The 6,042-nt window shown below is 31.0% G+C and overlaps 1 protein-coding gene across 1 annotated transcript in view; it reads left to right on the plus strand.

Moving 5' to 3' along the window:
- Positions 1-6,042, plus strand: part of LOC129949546 (aspartate--tRNA ligase, cytoplasmic) — a 121,238-nt gene that overhangs the window by 18,405 nt on the left and 96,791 nt on the right. The window lies entirely within an intron of this gene.

Below are 6,042 nucleotides of genomic sequence, written 5' to 3' on the forward strand. Positions count from 1 at the left end.
AATTATTTTATTAAAATAAAAAACAATAAAAAAAAATCTTTACATGTTCGTTGTTTGACTTGAGAAAACATACATTTTAAGTTCACTCATTTTTTGGAAGACCGAAATTTATTACGTATTGCAGTATTAGAGAATATCAATTTCAGTCTGATTAAATTACGAGCCACAAGCTATAAACATTGCCAAACCATTGAACATAGAGGCACAACATTTTTAAAGATTTAGTAAAATGTCTAAGCCGTTTTTAGCAATTTACTAAGCTTAAAAGATGATTTACCGGATTTTAAACGATCTTAACATCTTACTATATCTTGACAATCTGCTAAAGTTAAAATAACGGAATGGTTACTGTAACTTTTAGCAATTTGCTAAATCCATATGATATCTTTAACATTATTCTTATAAAAGTAGTGGAAATAATTGTCAAGAGTCAAGAGTTGGAAATTGAAATTAATAGGTCCGTTTAAGTGTATTTGAATTGCTTATTTTCACGAACTGTCGCTTTTTAGAAATGTTCGAATGGTCGTTTTTTAATAAAAATAAACATTAACTGTTATCAGCGATGCCAACTACCCTTAAAGTTTAACATTTCTTTAATTTAATGAATGTTTTAAAAAGAATTTAGGAAAGTTGCCTTTAAACAGCAAAAACCAGTTTGTTTGTACTCAGATAATAAATTGAAAAGCAAAATATTTACCAGCAATCAATAACTCGGTAGCAAACTGATTTAAAAAAAAATAAAAAAAACCTGACATTCAAACTTAAATATGTTTGAATTTTTTAAAGACATGAGTTAGTTTTTATTTTGTTGGCAGCTCCTGCTAAATGTTTGCAACAGGTGAAATTTTGTTTTTATTTTTAACATAAATTCGAATTTTCATTTAAAACAAAAATCGATAACACAATAGTTTTATATTTTGTAAGAATAATATTGTAAAAAAAAATAAATTATTGCAAAATTCACTTTTATTAAATGTCTTTATTGTTGGTGTCTTTACACAAATTTAAGTCGTCCCAAAAAATATTTCCTATGTCAATAAAGTATTAATGCTTTAGAGATTTGTTGATAACTCAGGAGTATTATATAATGGCCATTGGATTCGTGGTTTTAAGTGAATAACACTGACATTTGACACCTGTCAAACTCAATTGTCACTTCAATTGTATAAAAATAGTTCAATGTTTGTCATTAACGATACTTAAGCAAAATACCACCCGATATGTGCGAAAAAGAATATTGAATGATACGAAATTCCAAACTTCGTAATGAAATAAGAAGTTAATGACTTTATAGTTTACGAGTTACGTTTCATGATACGGGCCTTTATAACTTACCAAGTTCTTATGTTCATTCATTATTTTTAAAATATTGCTCAACATTTTGATTTTTTTTTTTGGAAAATATCTGTTTTTGCTAAATATCAGACTGCGTTCAATAATTTGTTTTAAAGATTTTATATGAAAATGGCGACTGCAGAATTTTTACGATGGCGTGTCTGAGTCCGGCCTCACAGCTCTTGTAATTTTTGTAATATAATGATCAGGGAATATGGATAGGATTTCACTAAGTTTTTGGCTTTTTATACCATAATTGCCGTTTTTTACCTTTCTTCCCCATGTTGGCCTTTTTCTACCTTTTTTGCATTTTTATTAAATTCTGTTAAGAAATATCTAATTATTGGTTTAGCATTAAAAGAAATGCGAACATTTTCACATACCGTTGAGAATCTTTAGTTAAAAACCCAGCTTTTTGACGATTTGGTGCAATTGGCCTGATGAGATTAAGAGAGGTTTTGTTGTTCGTAACCTGTAAGTTTATTTGAAACTGAATTTGAAGTCGTATTTTTGAATTTTAAACTAGGTTTTAACTCGCCAGGGTACTTGGTTAGAGGCAGCAGCATACTATACGGACTATTTTGCTCAGATCAAAAAAATTGTCAGTGGTCTCGAAGATGATGCAGGCTGTATTGCATTTGCAAAAAAATTAATTGAAGATGAAGAACTGCAACCGCAGCTGGCTTACATTATATTTACTGTTGGGTTTTTAGTGGATCCGAAAAAACATATTTCCAAAGACCTACAAAAAACAGTTATATTTGAAAGTCTGTATACCTACCTTATAATTTAAGCTAACAATATTCTCATCAAGGAACATCAATTAATGAAGTGCTAGCTGTTTTGAAAGACATTGACGAAAATTTAAAAAAAGGAAAAAAGGGCCTATTGCAGAGGAAGTCTTGAAGAAGTTTACTGCCGTTTTCAATGGAAACACAGGGCTAAAAACGATTGAGCAAAAAATATTCTGTAATAAATGGTGACTCGGATTCCAAACTTCCAGGAAACATTGAAGTGAATAATGTTGAAAGTTTTAGATGGGCTCCACTCATTTTACATCTTTACAGCCCTTCTAAAAGACAACCGAAGGAGATTGCTACCTGATAACTTTAAAAATGGTACCATAATTAAATGTGTTTTGTTTATTTTCCTAATGTTTTTTAATGAATTCCTTTTCTTTACCTTTTTAAGTGTTTTTTTTCCTTATTTTTAATTTTTTACCTCAACAAAATTCTATCAATAACAATAATATAACCGGTTTGCAACAATTTTTGAAATGCATTGAATGTTGGCCAAATGGCGTACTTCTAAGATGAAAAGTAAAAAATGTTACAATACCATCCCGTAATTGTTATTAGCAATTAAATTACGCAATTTAAAACAAAATCTTACGTTTTTTCAAAGAGTATACATTAATTCATTCTAAGATGTTTTCAAATCTATTAGTTGAAAATTACAAATTTTATGATTCAAACTTAAAAATAAATGCAGAATTTAAGTTTAAAGCTTTGAGTATTAGAATATCATGAGTAATTTAATAAAGTCAATAATGCTCAATTAAAAACCTCAGTACTTTCAGATTTTTACCAGCCATAATATTTTCGGACAAGAAGACCATATTTACCCTTAAATGTCCACTATTCGCTCTAAAGGTACAAATATAGGTTAAGTTTTGAGAAAAATAGGCCGTTGTTCAGTTTTGTAAAGTGTAATAAAGTCAATTTCCTGCATTTGGTCTTGTTACACTTAAACAAAGTGGAATAGAGCCAAGGTGTTATTTTTTTATTATTTACAGGCACTCAAGGGGTTATTAGTACCCTTTATATGTTTATATTTAAACACAGTGCAAGCGTTAGTAAAATAGGGAGGGACTTAAAAGTAGATACCGATGCACATTAATATTAAAGTTTTGAACATCAAAATGGGAAGGAAATACAGAGATGGCAAAATCATTCCACATTCTCGATGTGCGATTTAATAGAGAATCTCTACACTTGACAGTACGCCCAAAACTGAGCTCCAGAGTTAATTGATGAGCATTCCTGCAAGTGTGAGTATTACGGCTGAATCGTTTAAGGGGTGCAATTCAACTGGCTAATTTGACAGAACATTTTTTTTTAACTATCGACAAAACAACGAAAGGCAAGAGACATTGCGGTGGTGTTCTAGCGAAGTAAATGTTTCGATTATAGTTCTATCACCTTCCATTTTTAAAGCAATTTTTTGAATTCTATCCATGAGATTTAAACCTGTTTTAAATATGCGCATTGTATTCAAGATTTTAACGGACGAAGACTTTGTAAATTACAGCCAGATCAGAAGAGATGACAAATTTCTTGCATCGTCTGAAAAATCCTAAGCACCTGGAAGAATTATTGGCAATATAAAATATGTGATCATTCCATAAAATGTGATCTGTGATACTCGTACACATACCGAGTACTGACAGTTGATTAGTTTCCTGGATGCAAGTGCCACTCATAGAAAGCAGCATCGGAATGAGTTATGCTTTAACGACAGGAGACAACATCGAGTTTTCAAAGTACTAAATTCTACTCGGTTTTTGATTTTCCATTGAACAATGCTGTTAAGATCAGAATTTAATGAACTTATACGCTGCCGTTAAAGTTCCACATCCGAAGGACAATGGAAGAATCTAAAAACGAATATGAAAAGCTAAGGGTACTGTCTTCCGCCAAACAATTTAATGGTTAAGAAGTTTCAGACAAAAGATCATTTATAAAAATAAGGAAGGAAGTAGACAAAACGGAGCCCTGGGGCACACCAGTGTTTATTTGGTGAATATCAGATTTGAACCTGTCCAATACTACTTGTATCGAACGGTAAGAAAGATTTCTAGTCTAACGAAGAAGAGATTCATCAATACCAAAACACGCCAAACTTTATCAAATGCTTTTCAAATATGGAGTGCAATGATCATTCTTTAACGATGCAAAGATTTGTTCCACTGTTCGGTGATATAAACCATGAGATCACCAGTGGATCTATAGCTACTAAAGCAATACTGTCGATCATTAAGAAGCTTTCGTTCTCCAACATATTTCTTAAGCTGATGATTTATCAGCGTTTCCATGAGCTTGGAAAGAAGGGACGTAAGTGCTTTTATACGATAGTTGGGTGGAGAGGAGGTTTCTCCTTTTTTAGGGACAGGCTGGACAAATGCTTTTTTCCATCTACTAGTAAAGACACCTTTAGAGTGGGAAAGATGGAAAAGTTTACACAGTGGTTTTCCCAGCGTTAAAGAACACCTCTTCAGAACAATTTGGGCGATACTATACGGGGCAGTGGATTTGTGTATGTCAAGGTCTTTCAGTACTCTTGCAACTGCACGAATGCGACTGAAGATTCTCTCATAGAATCGCATACGCTCTCAAGAACAGGGATATTCATGACACTTTCCGGTAAAGACAAATTAACAGCAAACTGTGCTGCAAGCAAATTGGCTTTATAGGGAGTGTCATTGTGGTCGAGCGTTATAACCGAGGATAAGGTGGTGTTTCGTACGTTTTTTACAATTGGAAAGGAATTTTTAATACCTTTGGGACATTGTACCGAGAACCGAACAACAATGTTTACCAAATTTGCGTACAATTTTTTGTAGATTTTATTTTTTTATGAAAAAAGGGACTGTTGGATTTTTATAAAAAAAACTACTGAATATCGAAAACAATATTTTCTGCGCAATAAAAAAGTTTGAAGAAAATGTTTCTAATTTTAGAAAAGCTATTTGAGTCGAAAATTAATTTTTACCTAGTTTTCTTTTTTTTTTTGTAGGTTTTAATTTTTTGTAAAAAAACTGTCAATTTGATTTTTCTCAAATTTGTACCGAATGTTGAAAATAATATTTCTTAAAAGTGAAAATTATTTGGAAGCCATTTCCTTAAATTTTTTAAAAGATATTTGAGTCGAAAATCAATCCTTACCAACTTTTGTTAAATTTTCTTTTAATGTTTCTTTTTTTTTTAAACTGTCAATTCGATTTTTCTCAAAATTTTACCGAATGTTGAAAAAAATAATTCTTATGTGATAAAATAAGTTTGAAGCCATAATATTAAGCTTTTAAAAAGATATTTGAGTCGAAAATTAATTTTTACCAACTTTTATTAATTTTTTTGTTTAAATAAATAGAATTTAATTCAAGTCTCTAGCATCATTGGTTCGTGAGATATTGAGGGCTTACCAAAATTTTCACCATTTTTTTAAACTGCTATGGTAAAAAAAAACACCCACCCAATTTTCTTGAGAGAGAGGTACACTCAACCTCGCAGCCACTCCAAATCCTTAACTGTGCCCAAGCAGGGGGTTTGCCTCACCGCAAAAATAAGTTGGTCTTATTTCTCTAAATTATTTGGACTTATTCAACTTTCTCAAAGTGCAATATGACCAACTGGTAAAAATTAGATATATTTAACTTTTGAAGAGTGCAATAAGGCCAATTTTTGAAAGTCGGCTTTATTTCATGGCACCTAATTTATTATCGCTGTACTTCCGATATTTTTAAATGTCATAGGTTATATAAATTCATCTTTGTGAACTCACATCAAAAAGCATTTTATTGATAAGTTTTTTTTACTAAACAATTTTTTTTAAATAATTCATGCTTAATTTATATTTATTTATGAGAATTAAAACCAAAATAGGATCTTCAACATCATTTTCACTAAACTTTTTGAACTCCTCATTCCT

The sequence above is a fragment of the Eupeodes corollae genome, chromosome 3 (assembly GCF_945859685.1).
Source record: "Eupeodes corollae chromosome 3, idEupCoro1.1, whole genome shotgun sequence".
Taxonomy (NCBI): Eukaryota; Metazoa; Arthropoda; class Insecta; order Diptera; family Syrphidae; genus Eupeodes; species Eupeodes corollae.